General features: G+C 41.3%; 1 protein-coding gene across 1 annotated transcript in view; it reads right to left on the bottom strand.

The window, feature by feature from the left end:
* Positions 1 to 23571, bottom strand: part of SGCE (sarcoglycan epsilon) — a 185920-nt gene extending 162349 nt beyond the window's left edge. Inside the window, exons 1-2 of the mRNA XM_086397835.1 lie at positions 23470 to 23571; positions 5534 to 5594 (exon numbers count right to left, since the gene is read on the bottom strand). The gene's annotated coding sequence lies outside the window, so the exon portion shown is untranslated. The remainder of the gene's footprint in view (positions 1 to 5533; positions 5595 to 23469) is intronic.
* Positions 23572 to 25060: the final 1489 nt, after the last annotated feature.

Genomic DNA, 25060 nt, shown 5'->3' with positions numbered 1-25060 from the left:
ATTATCTTCACTAGTTTGTTGTATATGTTGGATTGCACATGTGAGTGATAACCCTACAGCATTTATCTTTCTTTGTCTGACGTATTACTTGGCATAATACCTTCCAAGTCCTTCCATGTTGCTGCAAATGGCAAAATTATATTCCTTTTTCTGGCTGATAGTGCACCATGCATGTGTGTATGTGTGTGTATCTCCATTTTCCTATTGGTGGATACTCAGACTGCGTTCATACCTTGGCAATGGTAAATAAATGCTGCTATGAACACTGCATACATATATCTTTTTTAATTAGTGTCTTCATCTTTTTCAGATATAGATGCAGGAGTGAAACTGCTGGGTCATCTGGTAGTACTAGTTTCAGTTTTTGAGAAAAGCCCATGATTTCCTCCATAGTGGCTGTACAGATATACATTTCCAGTGGCAGCGCAGGAGGGTTTCCTTTTCTCCATATCCTCACCAATATTTGTTATTTTTTTCATAATGGCCATTCTGACAGGTAGGAGGCGATATCCATTGCAGTTTTGACTTGCATTTCTCTGATGATTAGCAATGTTGAGCATCTTTATATCTGTATGTCTTCTTTAGAAAAATGTCTCTATTTTTAATTGTGTTTTTTTTGTTGTTGTTGATAATGTTGAGTTGCATGAGCTGTTTATATATTTTAGATGTTAACCCTTTATAATCATATCATTTGCAAATATTTCTCCCATTCAGGAGAGTTTTTGTTTTGTTTTGTTGATGATTTCCTTTACTGTGCACCTTCTAAGTGTTTTCACCACCTGGGGGTTCAGATCCATCAGGACCTCAAATTTTATTAAGTCGGTGAAAGTTTATTGAAAATACATTAAACTCTTGACAACATACTACAGTAACACTAATATAGATCTAACAGAAATGGCACTTAGAAGGGACATACATACACATTCCATCAGCCGGGATAGTATAAGTTATGTTGCTTTAACAAACAACTCCCAAATCTCAAGAGTTTCATACAAAAAAGGTTTATCTTTTTCTTTCCCCACAAAGTACAAATGGCAGTTTTATTTGTGATAGTCCCAAACTGGAAATAACTCACTTGTCCTTTAACAGGCGAATAATTAAATGAATATAACCACAACACAGAATACTCCACAGCAGCAACATGGGATGGCTACTGATAACACACAATGAAAAGGTTGTTTTTGTTTTTTGTTTTTCTCACACAACATGGCCTTTGCAGATGACCTAGAGGTTCTGCTTTAGCTACAATCTCATTTCAGAGAATAGCTACTCCATGGCTGTTAACAAAACTGATGCCTTCCTGGGCCTGTGCAAATGTTCCTCCTATCCTTCTATCGACCCTACCCAGGACTGTGCCGTGCGGTAAAATACTTCTCTGTCATCAAGGGCTTTGCAGTTAATAGATACCATTTAATAATCGTTAGAACCAGGTGGCTTCTATATTTTGTTAGTCCCTAAACAATGATGAAGTCCCTCATTGAATATTCCCAGCCCCCATGAGGCTAATTATCCATTCATAAATCTTGACTTAGGAATGCACTTCCTGTTTCCAAGAATGTATCCACATACCCTAGGTTAACTGTAAAGCTGTCCCAGTAGCCCCTGCAGTGTGGAGTGCAGCTGTGAACACTCCTGGATCATGATCCGCTTGATCCTACCAGGGAGTAAATTACCCTGTAACAAACTGATCCATTGATTGTATGGAGCTGGAGAAGGAAATGGCAACCCACTCCAGTGTTCTTGCCTGGAGAATCCCAGGGACGGGAAAGCCTGGTGGGCTGCCGTCTATGGGGTCGCACAGAGTCGGACACGACTGAAGCGACTTAGCAGCAGCAGCAGCAGCAGCCTGCCTTGCAGGAAGGCAGCTTTTTGTTCTCAAGATGCCTTTTTTAGTTTGGTGGGCACTTCTTGTTTCCTCCATCCTCCAACAACCACAATCTCAAAAGTTGCTTCTGGAGTGTAGGAGAAGGACAAAACGGTTTTGGAGAGTTTTATTCAGCAATAAATGCTTCAGCAGAGAAGTGAGAGACACACACTCTATTCATAATCATGTGGGCTCCCCAGGTGGTGGTAGTGGTAAAGAATCTGCCAAATCAAAACAAACCATTGGCCAAATCTAAATAAAAAATGTAAATAACTTCATCCAACCCAAAGAGGGCTCAGTGTTGTGTTCAGGATATTGTGGCTATGTTTATGAAGGATAATGTTCCATAGTTTCCTTTCGTCATAACATTTTCTTCTGGTTTAGGTATGAGGATAATCCTAGTCACATAAAACAAGCTGATAAAACTTTTCTACTCTCTTTTCTGAAAGAGTTGTCTAGAATTAGAACTATTTTACTCTTAAATGCTTACTAAACTTACCACTGATCCACTCTGAGCCTGGAGTTTTCTTTGTACAGTCAACCCCTGAACCCAGGTTTGAACTTCATAGATCCACTTATATGTAACTGTTTTCCAGTGAATATATTGGAATTTTTTTGTGTGTGACAATTAGAAAAAACTTGCAGATGAATTGCATAGTCTAGATATATCAAATATTACTAAAAATAAGGTATGTGGTGAATGCATACAAAACACAAACATACTATTTTATCATTTAATACCATAAAAATATATACAAATCTATTATAAAAGTTTAAAATTTACCAAAACTTTACACGACACTCACAGACTACACACTGAGGAAAACATAAACAAGTGTAAAGATACAGTATTAAATCATAACTGCATAAAATTAACGATAGTACATACTGTACTACTGTAATAATTTTGTAGCCATCACTTTTTGGCTATTGTGGTGAGCCAAGTGTTATGAGTATCCATTTATTAATAAAACACAGTCTGATGCTAATCATTTCCTTGTGAGCAATTCATCTCTCTAAGAAACTGTGTATCACAGTAAAAAGTTCTCTCTCATAATTCTATATTTTCCATCATGTTTGGTGTAATACCATAAACCTTGAATGACACCGTGGGACCCATAAGAAGTACCATTAGTGATTCTGGAAGCGCTCCCAAGAACCAGAGAAAAGTTATGACATTATAAGGTAAAAGTGAGTTGCTTGAAATGTATTGTAGATTGAGGTCTACAGCTACAGTTACCCACCATTTCAAGATAAATGAATCTTGTGTAAAGACCACTGTAAAAAAACAAGAAAAGGACAAATTGTGAAGCTGCTGCTGTAGCTATGTTAGCAGGCATAAAATCCTTGCACTTTATGCAAAGTATTTTTTAATCTCATATTGAAAATGCATCTTTTATGTGGGTGCAGGCTTGCTAATAAGAAAGGCATATCTATAGACTCTGGGCTTCCCTGGTAGCTCAGCTGGTAAAGAATCCACCTCTAAGGTAGGAAACCTCAGTTCAATTCCTGGGTTGGGAAGATACCTTGGAGAAGGGATAGGCTACCCACTCCAGTATTCTTGGGCTTCCCTGGTGGTTCAGATAGTAAAGAATCCACCTGCAATGCAGGAGGCCTGGGTTTGATACCTGGGTTGAGAAGATCCCCTGGAGGAGGGCATGACAACCCACTGCAGTATTCTTGCCTGGAGAATTCCATGGACAGTGAAACCTGGCGGGCTTCAGTCCATGGGGTCACAAAGAGTTGGACACGACTGAACGACTAGGCACAGCACAGCACCTAGAGACTCTAATATGATTTGAGAAAAAGTAAAGTCATTATATGACAACTTAATGCAAACAGAAGGTGAAGAATCTAAAGCTGGAGAATTTAATGCCAGCAAAGGATGGTTTGATAATTTGATAAAGAAGTTTAGCTAATAACAGTCAAAATAACAGGAGAAGCAACTTCTGTCCACCAAGAAGCAGCAGACAAGTTCGCAGATGCCATCAAGAAAATCTGAGGGTTTTTAGCTCACACAAGGCACCATATTCTGGAGGGAAAATGCCACATTTACTAGCAAGACAAAGAAGTGAGCACTAGGATTCAAGGCAGGAAGGGATAAGCTAACTCTACTGTTCTGTGCAAATGCAGTCAGGTTTATGATCAGGACTGGTCTTATCTATAAAGCTAACCCCTGAGCCCTGAAAGGAAAAGATTAAGTACCAACTGCCAGACTTTTTGTTGTACAACAACCAACCCTGGACAATGAGAACACTTTTTCTGGATTGGTTCCATGACTTCATCTCTGAAATCAGGAAATACCTTGCCAGTAAGGGACTGCTTTTTAAAGTCTTTTATTTATTTATTTTTAACTGGAGGATAATTGCTTTACAATGTTGTGTTATTTTCTGCTGTGCAAAAGCATGAATCAGTCATAAGAATACATAAATCCTCTCCCTCTTGAGACTTGGTCCTACCACCCCATCCCACACCTCTAGGTAAAGTTCTTTTTATAGAGTACTATCGGGGCTTCCGTGGGTAAAGAATTCTCCTGCAATGCAGGAGACACAGGATATGTGGGTTCAATCCTTGGGTTGGGACGATCCCCTAGAAGAGGAAACGGCAAGCCACTCCAGTATTGTTGTCTGAAAAATCCCTTGGACAGAGGAGCCTCATGGGCTATAGTCCAAAGGGCTGCAAAGAGTTGGATACAACTGAATACAAGCACATGACCCTTCACCACTCAGAATTTTATGAATGTTCTTGATTTCTTCAAAAAAAAGCTTTTGGTTTTACTTTTTCTATTATTTATCCATCCTAAGATTTCAAATGAGTAAGAGATAAGTGGTATTCCGAGTCATAGTGTCCCTACTACTAAGTCCAGTGTTTGCAGACTCGGTTGAGTCATAAAGGAAGGGATCAGTATAAGGAAGACTAATGTTTATTAAATATTTGTTAAATAAATCTGCAAGGACTGTGGATGACCTTTTTTGCCTAAGAGAAGGAATGGCCAGAAAATGTGGGGTTGCACCAGCAGAGGCCAGTATAGGCAACAGGACCCTGCAAGACTGTCACCAGAGCAAAGCAGTGGAGATGGGACAGTGCCCTGCAATCAGAAGGACCTGGGGCACCTCCCTGGTGGTCCAGTGGTTAAGACGCCACGCTTCACTACGAGGAGCACAGGTTCGATCCCTGGTCAGGGAATTAGCATCCCACATGTTGTGTGGTGGGGCCAAAATAAAGTGAAATAAAAAATAAATACAAAAACAAAAAAAGAACCAAAGGGACTTGAACAGCAAGTCATTGCAGCTGGCTAAAAAAAGACACTCCAGAACATGCTGGAGATTTCTTATTCTGTGGTCAAACCATTGGAAGAAGAAAAACTTCCCTTGATCTTTGTGGGAAATGTGCCTACAAAGGGGTCATCTATAACAAAACCCTGGCATCAATGCAGATACTTTTAACAGCAGGGAGTGTTTTCTAAGGTTTGTGGTAGCATTCAAATCAAGTGATGGAATCAAGTGGTTGATAATTTTTCCTGTTTTTTATACTATTTCCCTAACTAGAATCTAGAACATTACACTCATTTGTATCCCCTATGATATAATCCTGGTTCATCATGGTCTGGGCAAGTGTAATATGACTAAATATGAATACAAACATACACACACACTATCATCCTCCTACCTTTCAGTCAAGTTCGCAAATGATCTCATTTCAGCACTTGCTCACACATCTCCATATCGTCCTGTGGGGCAAAATCAGAAAAACTTTTAAGGTTGGGTAAACATGGATGTTATCTGTATGTTTAGGAGTTGAAATGACAGTAAATGATACTTAGTCACTCCTGGATCCTCTGCTTTAAGATACCAGTGTTATTTTTCTTTAGCATTAGTGTAGATAATGTGAATTGACTCCATTTGTGAAATAAAAGGAGAAACTAAGCAAAGGCGATATTTGCCTTTGCTTACTTTGCAAACTAAGCAGAGGAGATATTTAATCAATAAATTCACGAAAATCAACATTGTGAAAAAACTGTACAAATATTTAGCCAAATTGGAAAACCATTATGTGTTCCCAGCACAAAATCTGGCAGTATAACAAATCACAAGAAAAATCATGTCTTTGTGAAATAACCAAATGTGAAATGAGTAAAACTAAATGAGGTTAATTGCTAGCTCTAAAACAATGTTTACTTGAATTTTTCATGAAGACTGTTAAATTAAATATGCTTGATATCTTGGGTTGCATATATTCTTCTATTCCCTAGTTCTGAGAATGTTTCATATTTGACAGCTATGTACAGCATGTTCTGAAAATAAATCTCAGAAGATCATTTTGATGCTTTTGAGTGATTCACTATTTGACCATTTACCAAATATTCTTCTGTCCAGTCACCTTTGTCCTTCTAAATCATTTTAAAGGAAGAAATAGGATCTCTAAGAATTTTTTGGACTACCATTGCAAAATCTTGATAATTTAACAATATATCTTGATTGTGTAATACTGCTTATACTAATAAAGGGCTTAGAAGGACAGAGGAAAGAGAAAGGTTAAGTGGAATGTTATGTTCTAATAGCAATATAATGATCTTGAGAGTGAAGAAGTCATTAGTTCCTGCCCTTTTCCCCTTATCATTTTTCTGCATAACCACAGCAAACCTAAAAAGTCTTTTACTCTCTCTGAGATCAGATTTTAGCTTGGAATTCTGGTTATACCTGTCAACATCAGTCATTCTGAGCCAATTTTTCCAATACTGATCGAAGTTCCCACTTTCTTTATTCTTCTACACAGCTTTGAAAATATGCTATATTGCTACACATGTTAGTTTTTTTTTTTTTTTTTTACTCCTTTAAATCTTATTTTTCAAGCTAGTCTGGCTCTGTAGACTAACAAATGTATGAAACATGTAAATCTACCATTTCTCTCAGTTTCTTAACAGCCAATTCCAGTTCTATTTTGTTTGAATTGTCTAAACCTTTCTCTCTAAATACCAATTTGGACATATTGACTTTGTGCACATTAATATTACATATTTCCCCATGGCCTGAGGGATGCAAACAAGTATTAGTTAGTTGCTCATTCGTATCTGACTCTACAACCCCACAGACTGTAGCCCGCCAGGCTCCTCTGTCCATGGGATTTTCCAGGCAAGAATACTGGAGTGGGGTGCCATTCCCTTCTTCAGACCCAGGAATCAAACCCAGGTCTCTCACATTTGCAGGCAGATTTTTACCATTGCGCCACCTGGGAAGCCCTTCTGACCCGAGGGATGCAAAGAAGAGGAAGAGTCTAAAATCTGGTTAGGGTGAGAGGTTATACACAGAAAAAGTCATTGATCCATACTGAATATACAATGAAGGTAAGACAAGGCCACAAGAATGCAAATAATATTTAATCACTGGTTGCTGAACTAGAGAACATTTTAGTGTTGAAAGTCACAATAACAATGTCATTTTTAATTGTCATAATTATAGAATTCAATAAATTTTTGAATCATTTGCATGGTATCAAAGTATAATTACCAAAAATCAAAAGTGACTCATACAAATATAGAATAAACACTTGTCACAGATATATTAAGTCATTAATGTTAGAGGCAGTAAGACAATAAAGTTCCTTCAAAGACCACTCTGAGAAACTGGTTACTTACAGGCATTTTGGGAGTAGTTGGGGGAGAATACTAAATATAAACTAGTTAATTTCCAACAGGACAATTAAACTATAACCTTTGTGGTTATCATCTTTACCAAATAAAAATCTGTAAGTTAACAAGGTCATTTATAGTATCTGTACTCTAATCAAATAGTAAAATAGCAAACTCAAGCGTAAGTACACTGTCTTAGATAATTAAATAAGCCTTTCATCCAATGGCCTTTATTACATTGGGAGGTGATAATGCTCCATCCTCAATATTCAAGTTTTTGATAAAAAAAATTTTAACACTAGTTTATCTTCCTGGTTGTTCTAAGTAACTCATATAGTTTCTTGGCTTCATTGTTCTTTTGCATATTCAGTCACAGTCATGTCCAACTCTTTGCGACCCCATGGACTGTAAGCCACCAGGCTCCTCTTTCCATGGGCTTTTCCAGGCAAGAATACTGCAGTGGGTTGCCATTTCCTACTCCAGGGGATCTTCCTGATTCAGGGATTGAACTCGCATCTCTTGCATCTCCTGCTTTGACAGACGGGTTCTTTACCACCAGTGCCACCTGGGGAGCATCTGTTATAACATTTAATCACCTTTCTTGTTGTCTGTTAAAAGGAATGTCAGACTTATTTTTCTCACAGGGGAGTTAAGAAGCCAATGCGCAAAAAGAGTCTTTTAATTCTTAATAGGTAATAACCATTATTACGTGGAGATACCCCACATCCAAGGTCAGAGAAACCCCAGTAAGACGGTACGCGCTGGAGCAGCTGTGAGGAGGTACCCCACACCTGAGGGCAAAGGAGAAGCCCCAGCAAGATGGTAGGAGGAGCAAATTCACATTTAGAATCAAATCCCATTCCTGCCAGAGATGTTCAGAGGGCTCGGGCAAAGGAGAAGCCCCAGCAAGATGGTAGGAGGAGCAAATTCACATTTAGAATCAAATCCCATTCCTGCCGGAGATGTTCAGAGGGCTCAAACAAACCTTATGCGCACCAGGACCCAGGGACCCCACAGAGACTGAGACAGAACTGTGTTTGAGCATCTCCTGTGGAGGTACAGGTCAGCAATGGTCTGCCGCAGGGACAGGGGCTCTGGGTGTGGGTGTGGCATAAGTCCTCTTGGAGGAGGTCACCATTCACCCCACCACAGAGCTGCCATAACTTACACAGGACTGGGAAATAGACTCTTGGAGGGCACAAAAGAACCTTGTGCATCAGGACCCAGGAGAAAAGAACAGTGACCACACAGGAGACTGTCCCAGACTTGTCTGTGGGTGTTTGGGAGTCTCCGATGTAGGCATGGGTGGGTGGTGGCCTGCTGCAGGGTTGGGGGCACGGACTGTAGCAGTACATGCATGGGATCCTTTGAGGGAGGTCACCATTATCTTCATTACCTCCATCATAGTTGGGCCCCAGGTAAGTAGCATGAGGGAACAGAGCTCCACCCAGCAACAGAAAATTGGATTTAAGATTTACTGAGCATGGCCCCACCCATTAGAACAAGACCCAGTACCCCCCTCAGTCAGTCTATCCCATCAGGAAGCTTTCAAAAGCCTCTTATCCTTCTCCATCAGAGGGCAGAGCAAACTGAAAACCATAATCACAGAAGACCAACCAATCTAATCACATGGACCACAGCCTTGTCTAACTCAATGAAACTATGAGCCATGCTGTGTAGAGCAAGCCAAGATGGACGGGTCATGGGGGGAGTTCTGAAAAAATATGGTCCATTGGAGAAGAGAACGGCAAACCATTTCAGTATTCCTGCCTTGAGAGTCCCATGAACAGTATGAAAAGGTAAAAAGATAGGACGCTGAAAGATGCACTCCCCAGGTCAGTAGGTGCCCAATATGTTACTGGAGATCAATGGAGAAATAACTCCAGAAATAATAAAGAGACGGAGCCAAAGCGAAAGCAACACCCAGTTGTAGATGTGACTGGTGATGGAAGCAAGGTCCAATGCTGTAAAGAGCAATATTGCGTAGAAACCTGGAATGTTAGGTCCATGAATCAAACAGGAGATGGCAAGAGTGAACATTGACATTTTAGGAATCAGCGAACTAAAATGGACTGGAATGGGTGAATTTAACTCAGATGACAATTATGTCTACTACTGTGGGCAAGAATTCCGTAGAAGAAATGGAGTAGCCAGCATAGTCAACAAAAGATTCCGAAATGCAGTACTTGGATGCAATCTCAAAAACGACAGAATGATCTCTTTTCATTTCCAAGGCAAACCATTCAATATCACAGTAATCCAAGACTGTGCTCCAATCAGTAATGCTGAAGAAGCTGAAGTTAAACAGTTCTATGAAGACCTACAAGACCTTCTAGAATTAACACCCCCAAAAATGTCCTTTTCATTATAGCAAAATAAAATGCAAAAGTAGGAAGTGAAGAAACATCTGGAGTAACAGGCAAATTTGGCCATGGAGTACAGAATGAACCAGGGCAAAGACTAACAGTTCTGCCTAGAGAAATGCACTGGTCATAAAAAACACCCTCTTCCAACAGTACAAGAGAAGACTCTACACATGGACATCACCAGATGGTCAACACTGGGATCAGATTGATTATATTCTTTACAGCCAAAGATGGAGAAGCTCTATACAGTCAGCAAAAACAAGACCAGGAGCTGACTGTGGCTCAGATCATGAACTCCCTATTGCCAAATTCAGACTTAAATTGAAGAAAGTAGGGAAAACCACTAGACCATTCAGGTATGACCTAAATCAAATCCCTTATGATTATACAGTGGAAATGACAAATAGATTCAAGGGATTAGATCTGATAGAGTGCCTGATGAACTATGGACAGAGGTTTGTGACATTGTAAGGATACAGAAAGCAAACCATCCTCAAGAAAAAGAAATGCAAAAAGGCAAAGTGGCTGTCTGAGGAGGCCTTACAAATAGCTGTAAAAAGAAGAGAAGTGAAAGGCAAAGGAGAAAAGGAAAGATATACCCATTTGAATGCAGAGTTCCAAAGAATAGCAAGGAGAGATAAGAAAGCCTTCTTCAGCGATCAATGCAAAGAAATAGAGGAAAACAACAATGGGAAAGACTAGGGATCTCTTCAAGAAAATCAGAGATAGCAAAGGAACATTTCATGCAAAGATGAGCTCGATAAAGGACACAAAAGGTATGGACCTAACAGAAGCAGAAGATATTAAGAAAAGATGGCAAGAATACACAGAAGAACTGTACAAAAAAGATCTTCATGACCCAGATAATCACAATGCTGTGATCACTCACCTAGAGCCAGACATCCTGGAATGTGAAGTCAAGTGGGCCTTAGAAAGCATCACTACGAACAAAGCTAGTGGAGGTGATGGAATTCCAGTTGAGCTCTTTCAAATCCTGAAAGATGATGCTGCAGTGAAAGTGCTGCACTCAATATGCCAGCAAATTTGGAAAACTCAGCAGTGGCCACAGGACTGGAAAAGGGCAGTTTTCATTCCAGTCCCAAAGAAAGGCAATGCCAAAGAATGCTCAAACGACCGCAGAATTGCACTCATCTCACATGCTAGTAAAGTAATGCTCAAAATTCTCCAAGCCAGGCTTCAGCAATATGTGAACCGTGAACTTCCTGATGTTCAAGCTGGTTTTAGAAAAGGCAGAGGAACCAGAGATCAAATTGCCAACATCCACTGGATCATGGAAAAAACAAGAGAGTTCCAGAAAAACATCTATTTCTGCTTTATTGACTATGCCAAAGCCTTTGACTGTGTGGATCACAATAAATTGTGGAAAATTCTGAAAGAGATGGGAATACCAGACCACCTGATCTGCCTCTTGAGAAATTTGTATGCAGGTCAGAAAGCAACAGTTAGAACTGGACATGGAACAACAGACTGGTTCCAAATAGGAAAAGGAATTCGTCAAGGCTGTATATTGTCACCCTGTTTATTTAACTTATATGCAGAGTACATCATGAGAAACGCTGGACTGGAAGAAACACAAACTGGAATCAAGATTGCCGGGAGAAATCTCAATAACCTCAGATATGCAGATGACACCACCTTTATGGCAGAAAGTGATCAGGAACTCAAAGCCTCTTGATGAAAGTGAAAGTGGAGAGTGAAAAAGTTGGCTTAAAGCTCAACATTCAGAAAACGAAGATCATGGCATCCAGTCCCACCACTTCACGGGAAATAGATGGGGAAACAGTAGAAACAGTGTCAGACTTTATATTTCTGGGCTCCAAAATCACTACAGATGGTGACTGCAGCCATGAAATTAAAAGATGCTTACTTCTTGGATGGAAAGTTATGACCAAACTAGATAGCATATTCAAAAGCAGAGACATTACTTTTCCAACAAAGGTTCGTCTAGTCAAGGCTATGGTTTTTCCTGTGGTCATGTATGGATGTGAGAGTTGGACTGTGAAGAAGGCTGAGGGCCAAAGAATTGCTGCTTTTGAACTGTGGTGTTGGAGAAGACTCTTGAGAGTCCCTTGGACTGCAAGGAGATCCAACCAGTCCATTCTGAAGGAGATCAGCCCTGGGATTTCTTTGGAAGGAATGATGCTAAAGCTGAAACTCCAATACTTTGGCCACCTGATGCGAAGAGTTGACTCATTGGAAAAGACTCTGATGCTGGGAGGGATTGGGGACAGGAGGAGAAGGGGATGGCAGAGGATGAGATGGCTGGATGGCATCAGTCTCAGTGAACTCTGGGAGTTGGTAATGGACAGGGAGGCCTGGCGTGCTGCGATTCATGGGGTCGCAAAGAGTCAGACACAACTGAGCAACTGGTCTGGTCTGATCTAATCTGAGTGACTGAACTGAACTGAAATAAAGTTTTTAAAAAGAGAATCTTTCTAGTCTATAATCCTTTATTGAAACATCAAAACAAGTCATTTTTATCATTTTTTTTTCACTAGAATTAAAAATAGCAACAATAACTTAGTGGACCTTCACAATACTTGTCCTTAATTCAAATGCCGTAACATTACCTTTATTTTTCATACATTGTATAATATTCTCACAACTGTTAAATATGGCATCATACAATGAAAAATTATTGAGGCAAAACAGAGTTTAAATTCTGTCTGTGCCCTTTACAGAGTTTAAAAGATCACACATAATTAGTGAACTTTATAAAACTTAAAATCTGACAGGCACCAGACTTCCATTCCCAAATACCTATTTGGCTTATTCCAACATAATTTTAACATTCTTCTACTGAATCAGGAATAGATGCAACAAAAAATCCTTTTATGATAATCGTTTTAGGGATGCCAGATGTATAGAAGAAAGACAAAACTATCTCCTAGTTACAGAAAATCACACAGAAGGCAAGCTTAGGTTGAGGATATTAGCTTGAGATGGCCTAACAAAATAACATAGGCTGGGGGGCTTAAACAGATAATGGACATTTACTACTTACAGTTCTGGAGTCTGGGTAGTCTGAGATCAAGGTGCCAGCAGATTTGGTCTATCTTTGTTTTCTTAAGACACAAATCCCATCATGGTGACTCCACCTTCATGGCCTCACCTGAATCTATTTACTCCCAAATACCTCACTTTCTAGCACAATCACATTTCCTTAGGGCTTCAACATAGAATTTGAGGTGGACACAAGCATTCAGGTGGGCTTCCCAGGTGACTCAGTGGTAAAGAACCTGCCTGCCAGTGCAGGAGACACAGAAGACTCAGGTTCAATCCCTGGGTCAGGAAGATCTCCTGGAGAAGGAAATGGCAATCCACTCCAGTATTCTTGTCTGGGGAACTCCAAGGACAGAGAGCCTGGTAAGCTGTGAAGAGTCAGACATGACTGCACGACTGAGCACACCCAAGTATTCAGTCCCTGTGATGTGTGTTTAGTCACTCAGTCATGTCTGACTCTTTGCGACCCCATGGACTCTAGCCTCCCAGGCTCCTCTGTCCATGGGGATTCTCCAGGAAAGAATATTAGAGTGGGTTGCCATGGCCTTCTCCAGGGGATCTTCCCAACCTAGGGATCAAACCCAGGTCTCCTGCATTACAGGTGGATTGTTTACCATCTGAGCCACCAGGGAAGTAGGTATTTAAACCAAGTCCTCTTGGGGACTTGGGGAAAGGATGGAAGAAGGCAGGGAATGGGTATGACTCTGTAAGTCTCCCATGATGTCTATAAATAAACAAAACATTCTATACACTTGTTAAGCTGCTATGACTCTTCTCTATAAGAGATTTTGATTTAGTATGTTTGGTGTAATTTCTGGGAATATGCATTTTTATTAACTGTTCTGACCAATTCTGACTCAGGCAGTCTCTGAACTACTCTACTACTAAACACTGGATTAGATGACGTGTGAGGTCATTTAAGTATCTAAGATGCTGATTACAAGGGGCTTACCTGGTGGTAAGTAGTTAAGACTCCATGGTTCCAATGAGGGTACGTGGGTATGAACCCTGGTTGACCAACTAAGATCACACGTGAGGTCAAATAAATAAATAAAATGCAGTTTACAAAAGCTCAGGAATTCATTAGAATCCAAGCTGACTTTTCTGTGTTGTAATATAAATAGTCAAAAGAAGAATACTACATGTGAACTATATTTTTTTAAAAAAAGGCCTTAATGACCTTGGTAATCACTACAGTGTGGTCACTCACCTAGAGCCAGACATCCAGGAGGGTGAAGTCAAGTGGGCCACAGGAAGCAGTACTATTAATACAAACAAAGTTAGTGGAAGTGATGGAATTACAGCTGAGCTATTTCAAATCCTAAAATGTGACACTGTTTAAGTGCTGCACTCAATATGCCAGCAAATTTGGAAAACTCAGCAGTGGCCACAGGACTGGAAAAGGTCAGTTTTCATTCCAACCCCAAACATAGGAAATGCCAAAGAATTTTCAAACTACTGCACAATTGTGTTCATTTCACATGCTACCAAGGTAATGCTCAAAATTCTTCAAGCTAGCATTTAGCAGTATGTGAACTGAGAACTTTTATCTGTGCAAGCTGGGTTGAGAAAAGGCAGAGGAACCAGAGATCAAATTTCCAATATCCACTGGATCATAGAGAAAGCAAGAAATTCCAGAAAAACATCTACTTCTGCTTCATTGACCATGGTAAAGCCTTTGACTCTGTGGATCACAACAAACTGTGGTAAATTCTTCAAGAGATGGGCATACCAGACCACCTTACCTGCCTCCTGATAAACCTGCATGCAGGTCAAGAAGCAACAGTTAGAACTGGACATGGAACAATGGACTGGTTCCAATTTGGGAAAGGAATATGTCAAGGCTGTATATTGTCACTCTGCTTATTTAACTTCTATGCAGAGTACATTCTGTGAAATGCCAGACCAGATGAATCACAAGCTGAAATCAAGATTGCTGGGAGAAATATTAACAACCTCAGATAAGCAGTTGATACAACTAATTGCAGAAAGCGAAGAGGAACTAGAGCCTCTTGATGAGGTTGAAAGAGGAAGAGTAAAAAAGCTGACTTAAAACTCAACATTCAAAAAACTAAGATCATGGTATCTAATCCAGTCACTTCATGGCAAATAGAAGGGAGAAAAGTGGAAACAGTGACAGACTTTATTTTCTTGGGCTCCAAAAATCACTGCAGACAGTAACTGCAGCCATGAAATTGAAATTAAAAGATGTGTTCTCCTTGGAAGAAAAGCTATGACAAACCCAGACAGCATATTAAAAAGCAGAGACATCATTTTGCCAACAAAAGCCCATATAGTCAAAGCTGTGGTTTTTCCAGTAGTCATGTACAGATATGAGATATGGACCATAAGAAAGGCTGAGCACTGAAGAATTGATGCTTTTGAACTGTGGTGTTGGAGAAGACTCTCGAGAGTCCAGTGGCCAGCAAGGAAATCAAACGAGTTAATCCTAAAGGAAATCAACCGTGAATATTCATTGGAAGGACCAATGCTCAAGCTGAAGTTCCAATACTTTGGCCACTGGATGAGAAGAGCCTACTCATGGAAAAGACCGTGATGCTGGGAAAGATTGAGGGCTGGAGGAGAAGGGGCAACAGAGAGCGAGATGGTTGGATGGTATCAACAACTCAATGAACATGAGTTTGAGTGAACTCTGGGAGATAGTGAAGGACAGGGAAGCCTACTGTGCTACAGCCCAGGGAGTTGCAAAGTCAGACACAACTTAGCGACTGGACAACAACGTATGGGTTACCAAGATAATTAGCTGAGGAAGATTAATATGTCATCTTGGAGATTTTTTTTTTTAAACTAAACTAAAAAGAAAGCTGTGGTACATATACACAATGGAGTATTACTCAGCCATTAAATAGAATACATTTGAATCAGTTCTAATGAGGTGGATGAAACTGGAGCCTATTATACAGAGGGAAGTAAGCCAGAAAGAAAAACACCAATACAGTACACTAACGCATATATATGGAATTTAGAAAGATGGTAACAATAACCCTGTATGCTGCTGCTGCTGCTAAGTCGCTTCAGTCGTGTCCCGACTCTGTGCGACCCCATAGACAGAAGCCCACCAGGCTCCCCCGTCCCTGGGATTCTCCAGGCAAGAACACTGGAGTAGGTTGCCATTTCCTTCTCCAATGCATGAAAGTGAAAAGTGACAGTGTATACGAGACAGCAAAAGAGACACTGATGTATAGAACAGTCTTATGGACTCTGTGGGAGAGGAAGAGGGTGGGAAGATTTGGGAGAATGACACTGAAACATGTATAATATCATATATGAAATGAGTCGCCAGTCCAGGTTCGATGCACGATACTGGATGCTTGGGGCTGGTGCACTGGGACGACCCAGAGGGATGGTATGGGGAGGAAGGAGGGAGGAGGATTCAGGATGGGGAACACATGTATACCTATGGCAGATTCATTTCAATATTTGGCAAAACCAATACAATATTGTAAAGTTTAAAAATAAAATAAAATTTTTAAAAAAACTCAAAAAAAAAAAAAAAGAAAGAATTAAGATCTCTTCTTGAACTTTGCTTGGCATAATGAACTTATTTTGTCATGGGAACAATAGTTCATCATTGTTAATAGATTTTCCTTTTCATACTTTCTCCTCTTACTTTTTCTTATTTATTAATATTTTCTCTGGGACACTAAAAATGCAATTTTGCATATTTCCTATATTACCAGTGTCATTGGTAAATATTCATGTGTCCCTATATGTACAGGTTATTATTTTCCCTTTTTAAAATTCAGTTTCATGAAGCACTCTAGGCCATTGTGCACATTCTTTAGTTTAAATTGTTTCTAATTAGAGTATTAGCCTCATTCGCTTTTTTATAATGCCCTGGAGCTGTTCAGTTCCGTTAGTGTTTTTATTTTTTTATTTTATTTTATTTTTTTTTTATTTTTTATTTTTTTTTTTTTTTATTTTTAAAAAAAAAATCACATGCTCCCCATCCTGAACCCTCCTCCCTCCCAACCTCCCCATACCATCCCCCTGGGCCTTCCCAGCACACCAGCCCCAAGCATCCAGCATCGTGCACTGAACCTGGACTGGCATCTCGTTTCATACATGACATTTCACATGTTTCAATGACATTCTCCCAAATCTTCCCACCCTCTCCCACAGAGTCCATAAGACTGTTCTATACATCAGTGTCTCTTTTGCTGTCTCGTACACAGGGTTATCGTTACCATCTTTCTAAATTCCATATACATGCGTTAGTATACTGTATTTATGTTTTTCCTTCTGGCTTACTTCACTCTGTATAATAGTCTCCAGTTTCATCCACCTCATTAGAACTGATTACACTGTTGGTGGGAATGCAAATTAGTACAGCCACTATGGAGAACAGTGTGGAGATTCCTTAAAAAACTGGAAATAGAACTGCCTTATGATCCAGCAATCCCACTGCTGGGCATACACACTGAGGAAACCAGAAGGGAAAGAGACACGTGTACCCCAATGTTCATCGCAGCACTGTTTATAATAGCCAGGACATGGAAGCAACCTAGATGTCCATCAGCAGATGAATGGATAAGAAAGCTGTGGTACATATACACAATGGAGTATTACTCAGCCATTAAAAAGAATACATTTGAATCAGTTCTAATGAGGTGGATGAAACCGTTAGTGTTTTTAAAAAAGGGCTAATCCAGAGGAAAAAAATCAGAGCATCTGATTTCCATAGTCTTGTACAGTCTGAAAAGCTACTTTACTTTTCAAATAAGGACATTTTTGTTTGTGTTGTTGGCTACTTTCACGGTAATACATACTCACTATTAAAATATATAAGATAGATAATCTGGACCAATGAAGCAGTATGAGCTCAATGATGGTTTTGCCTTTCGCACTGCCTCTTAGCACCACAAGAAATGAGCTTTCTTGGTATAGCGGCCACTCTATTATCAGGAGCTCTTTCTTGGCCAATTTCCAGGTCAAGGCCTGCTAAAAGTTGCTGAGGAGCCAAACGATTTAAATACCCCGCAGTTAAATTAAGCAGCTCTATTCAAGTAAACAACAGTAAAGGTGATATTACTTCCACAATTCTTTTAACAAGTCATGAATTCTCAAGGTGGATGAGCTCATCTAATCACCATGGTTAAAACAAATGGAGCTTAGATTCTGCTAGTTTTTCTTCTGCACCCACAAAATTTAATTTGCCGTTTTCTTTTTAATGGAAGATATTAGGGAGGAGAAGGCTTTGAACTGTCTTAGGCTGGTTCATATTCCAGCCCTGTATTTATTAATAGCTTTAGGGAGATTATGCAATGTTCTGAGTTTTAGAGGGTTTTTCCCTCTACATGCATACCGTATAGACATGTTGCAGGAATTGATATAAGAGCCAATGTAACAGGCTTGGTACAATGCCTAGCATGCACATTGCTCTTAATAAAAGTAGTTACTTTTTAGCAAGAGAGCAAATATTGATATAGGTGAATGTTCATGTCTTTCTTCCCTCACTCCCTCCTGATCCTTTTTATTTTTCCCTCCAAACTAGAACAGGTGCTTCCCTCGCTGCCCCTTCTCCTGTCTCCATGATCTCCGTACCCATCCCTTCCCCAGATGTCTGACGGAGTCCAGTATTTGCCACCTTAGCTTTGCTCTTCCTGTTTGTGGGCTATTTTTTAGAACATCCTGACTCTATTGTTATCAAAATATATCTTTTCTTTGTATTCCATTCATTTCCATATCCTATGTGTTTTATGGGTTTCCCTGGGGGCTCAGATGGTAAAGAATCTGCCTGCAATGCAGGAGACCTAGGTTTGATCCCTGGGTCGGGAAGATCCCCTGGAGAAGGGAATGGCTACCCACTCCAGTATTCTTGCCTGGAGAATTCCACAGACAGAGGAGCCTGGCGGGCTAGAGTCCATGGGGTCACAAAGAATTGGACACAAATGAGTGACTAAGACTAACTAATTGGCTCATTGGTTACCAGTCAGACCAGCAGAGGGTCATGCCCTTCATTGCTTCTTTAATAAGCACAGTGGAAAGTTCTGATCTAAAGCTAGAATGATCATTAGGTAGGACCTGGGGCAAGTATGTAGGAAGGTCAGTCATGTGGGTAGGGTATAGGTGAATCAGGCGCTGGTCCAAGGAGCTGTACAGAGAGCAAGAGAACCACCACCTTGAGTGGCCTGATCCTGTGCTCCATCCCTACAAACCCCTACAACTCTTACAATCCTGGTCCCCTGCTCTTTCACCATGTCCCAGAGGGCACGTAGGCGGAGGCACACTGTAACCAGATGCCATATGTACATTACAGACAACAGCAGCCACAGAGTATCAGGAGTAGGATGCCTGTGTGCTAAATCCAGTCATTCACCAGGATATGGGCAAATTCTGCAGCCAAGTACTTACCAGGTCAATGGAAAGGAAGTCAGAGGTGGCAGTGCCCTGTCCAGTTACAAGGAAAGTAAGGCCGCCCATTGGTTTTGCAAACGAAGAGACCTCCATGGGGAGAGGAAGGCCTTGCTTTGAAGGAACTATTCCACTGGCCTCTCCAGGAACCAGCAGTTACATTACAGTTCTGACTGCATTGTTTTGTTGAGTGCAAATAGGACTAGACCCATTAGATTTTTCCAAACAAAGACAGTTAATCCTACTGGTTGGACCTGTATGTTCAGAAGGCAGCCTGTTCCACTCCACACCACATAGTGAAGAGGGGCTCATGGGGTGTCAAAGTTTATGAAGTGTTTTACAGTAATGGTCCCAGAGAGGGGCCTTTCACATGTATTCTCAGGAAGATGGGAAGAGTCTTTCCCCTCATTGTCAGTCATCCCCACATGGTCACATTAGCTTAGGGTGTGTTAGTTAGAACATATCCTAACACCCTCACACACACACAAACCAAAATGGTTTAAAGACTTAAATATAAGACATGACACCCTTAAAACTCATAGTAGAGCACGTAGGCAAAACAATCTGACATAAGTCATACTGATGTTTTCTTTGTTTGGTCTCCAAGGCAAGAGAAGCAAAAGCAAATAAACTAACGGGACCTAATCAAACTTATAAGCTTTTGTACAGCAAAGGAAACCATAAATAAAAATGAAAAGATAACCTATGGACTGGGAGAAAATATTTGCAAATAACGTGACCAACAAGGGCTTAATTTCCAAAATATACAAACAACTCACACAACAGTAACAAAAAACAAACAAAACAATCGAAAAATGGGCAGAAGACCTAAACAGATATTTCTTTAACGGAGACATACAGATAGACAAAGGCATATGAAAAATGCTCAACATCGCTATTACTATAGAAACGCAAATCAAAATTACAATGAGAGGAACTTCCCTCGAGTTCCAGTGGTTGGGACATCAGCTTCCAATGCAGGGTAGTTAGATCCCTGCTCTGAGACTTAAGATTCCACTTGTCTCGCAGCCAAAAACCCAAAACACAAAATAGAAACAATACTGTAACAAATTCAATAGACTTTAAAAATGGTCCACATCAAAACAAGATCTTCAGAAAAACTACAGTGAGATACCACCTCACAACTGGTCAGGATCAGTTCAGTCGCTCAGTCCTGTCCAACTCCTTGTGACCCCATGAATCGCAGCACGCCAGGCATCTCTGTCCATCACCAACTCCCGGAGTTCACCCAAACTCATGTCCATTGGGTCAGTGATGCCATCCAGCCATCTCATCCTCTGTCGTCCCCTTTTCCTCCTGCCCCCAATCCCTCCCAGCATCAGAGTCTTTTCCAATGAGTCAACTCTTTGCATGAGGTGGCCAAAGTACTGGAGTTGGATGGCCATCATTAAAAAGTTCACAAATAACAAATGTTGGAGAGGGTGTGGAGAAAAGGGAACCGTCCTACATTGTAGTTGGGAATGTAAATTGGTGCAGCCACTGCAAGAACAGTAAGAAGATTCCTCAAAAGAGTAAAGTGTTGCCATATGATCCAGCAATCCCACTTCCGGGCATACATTCAGACAAAACTTGAATTTAAAAAGATACATGCACTGCGATGTTCACAGCAGCACTATTTACAACAGCTAAGACCTGGAAACAAACTAAATGTTCTGCTGCTGCTACTGCTAAGTCACTTCAGTCCTGTCCGACTCTGTGCGAACCCAGAGACGACAGCCCACCAGGCTCCCCCATCCCTGGGATTCTCCAGGCAAGAACACTGGAGTGGGTTGCCATTTCCTTCTCCAATGCGTGAAAGTGAAGAGTGAAAGTGAAGTTGCTCAGTCGTGTCCGACTCTTAGCGACCCCATGGACTGCAGCCCACCAGGCTCCTCCGTCCATGGGATTTTCCAGGCAAGAGTACTGGAGTGGGGTGCCAATGTTCATCAACAGGTAAATGAATGAAGAACATGTGGTACATATACACAATGAAGTGAACCAAATACACAATGGAATACTACTCAGCCATAAAAAGAATGAAATAATGCCATTTGCAGCAACATGAATGGACCCAGAGATTATTATACTAAGTGGAGTAAGAAAGAGAAAGACAAATACCACACAATATCACTTATATGTGGAATATAAAATATTATACAAAGGAACTCATCTACAAAACGAAAACAAAGTCACAGACATAGAGAACAGACTTTGTTGTTGCCAAGGGCGAGAGAGAAAAGACAAAGAGATGGAGTGGGAGTTTGGGGTTAGAAGGTGTGAGGTGCTGGATAAACAAGATCCTGCTGTGCAACACAGGGAACTGTATTCAACATCCTGTGATAAACCATAAGGGAAAAAATAAAAGAAGAATACACATGCTGCACAGAAGAAATTAACACATTGAAAATCAACTATACTTCAATTAAAAAAAAAAGTCCTTCCTGTGAATTTTCTTGAAGATGAAGCACTTTTGTAAAAGCAGAGTACGTATCTGTCTACAAATGATAAAGGACTTTGAAAGGGACAAACACCCGATTCCAGTGTTATCCATAAAGAAACTTGGTTACAATAACTAGAATCATTACTGATTATAATCTTAACCCTTAAGAACTTTCAGTTCAGTTCAGTCGCTCAGTCGTGTCCGACTCTTTGCTTTAAACTCTGGCAAAAACAAGCAAGTAATTGCGAACCGTTTGTTATACTGGTCGGAAAATGTGTGCTTTCGTCTTCCTCTCTTAAGAAGGTAAAGGTAGGCAAACTTAGACCCACCCAGCAATTAATGTTCCAGTATTTTATCCTCTTGCCAAATGCAGGAGACACAAGAGACACGAGTTCGATCCTGGGGTTGGGAAGATCCCATGGAATAGGAAATGGCAACCCACTCCACTATTCTTGGCTGGAAATTTCCGTGGACAGAGGACCCTGGTGGGCTACAGTCCATGGCATCGCAAGGAGTAGCACACTACTGAGCGACTGAGCACGCACACACACATTTTATCCTATTTGAAATGACGCAGGTGGTAAATGAATTCTCTTCATTTAACTTAGTTTAGTTGCGAGTTAGCAAAATCTAGAGAGACTGTTTTAGATAGACATTCCCAAAACATAATTAAGATTCCTATACAGTTTTAAAAGGCATTCCCCCCCCCCTTCACTCTTAGAGATCGCATAGGATTAAAGTTCCTGAGCACCCAGGCAGATCATTTACATCTCAAAAGCACAAGAACAAAAATACCAATTCCTTCTAAAAGCTAACTTCCTCTATCGGCATTCGCAAGAGCCAGTTTTAGAATGGTAGAAGATTCCCATCTTGGCCATTTTCAGGGATTCCTCCCCTCCACCTTCCCGCCTGTAGATAGCCCATTTAGTTTAAAGAAATAAGAGTAATAAACATTACTTATCACTCACTCATACTCATGTGCCTCACTTTCAGAGGAACAGGAATCAGCATTCAAGTTAGCCTTCACCTGCATGGTTATTCGGAGAAGGCAATGGCACCCCACTCCAGTACTCTTGCCTGGAAAATCCCATGGACGGAGGAGCCTGGACGCTAAGAGTCGGACACGACTGAGAGACTTCACTTTCACTCTTTACTTTCATGCATTGGAGAAGGAAATGGCAACCCACTCCAGTGTTCTTGCTTGGAGAATCCCAGGGACGGGGGAGCCTGTTGGGCTGCTGTCTATGGGGTCACACAAAGTCGGACACGACTGCCGCGACTTAGCAGCAGCAGCAGAAGCACTGTTATTAGCTCAGCTTCTGTGGCCTTTCTCAGAATAAAAAGCAACCAGCAGCCCACAGCCGTGGCCACCACCTTTGGTCTCCAACATCTCTTTTCCCTCCGGGATGGCGGCCAACATCCTCGCAATAGCTTTAGGGGTGTCTCTGAGTTCTCAGTACTCTCCTGGAGGCCCCACTCATCATGGACAGTCACCAGAAGGCCCCACGTATTGTGCGCAGCCACCCTGGGATTACCCCTGCGACTTTTAGGCTCCACATGCTAGGGGGCCGTGCCTGCAACTTCCTACTCCCCACCATATTTCCTGACATCTTGGGCTTATGGGAGCTTCCTGGGTCTTCTGGCTGTTCTATTAATTGTTGCCGCAGGCCTACAAGCCCTGTATCTATGAATCCATGCAGCTTCAAGACCGAAGAAAGAGCCTGGAATCAGCAACACAGACATCAATGGTTTCATGAATGGGGAAGCTTACACATCTGAAGCAAAGTCCTAGAGGGACACCCAACTGCGTGCAGGCAGACTGCAGGGGGCACATGGCGGCAGTCTTTGTTTCTGGGCAGAGGAGCCGGTTTGCAGTTATAGGGGGAAGTGAGGTCAGGTGGGATCACTGGTTACCAGGGAAACCAGCGGAGGACATGCCCCTCACTTCCTCTTTGATCAGTAATCAGGTGGAGATGTTCTGATTTAAAGTTAGAAAGATCACTAATTGGGACCTGGGGCAAGCATGTAGGAAGGTCAGCATTTGAGTAGGGTGTAGATGAAGTAAAGATTGTACTGAGAGCAAGAGAATAGTCATCTTGAGTGCCCTGATGATACAAGTCCAGAGTAGAAGTTGTAATCACCATAGCCATTCCAGTCAATGAGGTATTGATGGATAGGCAAGCCTCACGTGTGAACCTCATCAGGGAGGAAAAACTTTTCCTCTATTCCTTTATATTCAGTACTAGGGGCCTGTGAATTAAACAAATAAAAGAGATTAACAGGAGAAAAGGTATACATTTTTTATTAATATTTACATGCATGGGAGTTCACAGAAAAGAAGTGAAACTCCTAGAAATGGTTATACCTGGGGGCTTATATACCATTTAAACAAAAGAATAGGGGATTGGGGCTTCCATTGATGATAAACCCTAGGAGAGTGATTAAGAAATAAGTTAGGTAACTCATGGTAGATAGGGGGCAGACTCAGCGACTTCACTTTCACTTTTCACTTTCATGCATTGGAGAAGTAAATGGCAACCCACTCCAGTGTTCTTGCCTGGAGAATCCCAGGGACGGGGGAGCCTGGTGGGCTGCCATCCATGGGGTCGCACAGAGTCGGACACGACTGAAGTGACTTAGCAACATCTAAACTTATCCATCTGTGGTGATGAGTCACTCTCTTCCTGGTATACAGTAGGAGAGGAGGTCAAAGGGAGGGGAAGAAACACTTTCATAAAGGGAACTTTATGCCTGCTTTTAGGCAGAGAGCAGGGGAGGCTAAAGGGGAGGCTAAAGAGCTCTTTCTGCATCTGTTGATTATCCGTTGCCTTTAGTTCAAAAGGGACTTCCCTGGTGGTTCAGATGTAAAGAATCTGCCTATAATGCGGGAGACCCAGGTTCAATCCCTGGGTGGGGAAGATCCTCTGGAGAAGAGAATGGCAACCCACTCCAGTATTCTTGCCTGGAGAAGAATCCCATGGACAGAGGAGCCTGGTGAGCTGCAGTCCATGGGGTCACAAAGAGTTGGACACAACTGAGTGACTAACACTTCTGCTCAAAAGAATCCTTATGTCAAAGAAGCATATTTTAGGGTGGTGAATCCTGATCTTCAGCCTGAGCCAACCACCATGTAGACAAATGTCTACCCAAGCAGAAACTTATTCAGCTAGATCTACTTTCATGGTATGCTCACCATAATCTCATAAATGTTACCAACTGTCAGTTCAGTTCAGTTCAGTTGCTCAGTCGTGTCCGACTCTTTGCGACCCCGTGAATCGCAGCACGCCAGGCCTCCCTGTCCATCACCAACTCCCGGAGTTCGCTGAGACTCACGTCCATCGTCCATCGAGTCAGTGATGCCA

The sequence above is a fragment of the Bos grunniens genome, chromosome 4 (genome assembly GCF_055505025.1).
Source record: "Bos grunniens cultivar Pamir isolate PY7600 chromosome 4, Bosgru_T2T1.0, whole genome shotgun sequence".
NCBI lineage: Eukaryota > Metazoa > Chordata > Mammalia > Artiodactyla > Bovidae > Bos > Bos grunniens.
The sequence above is the reverse complement of the archived record's forward strand: the minus strand, read 5'-3'. Positions and strand labels throughout refer to the sequence as shown.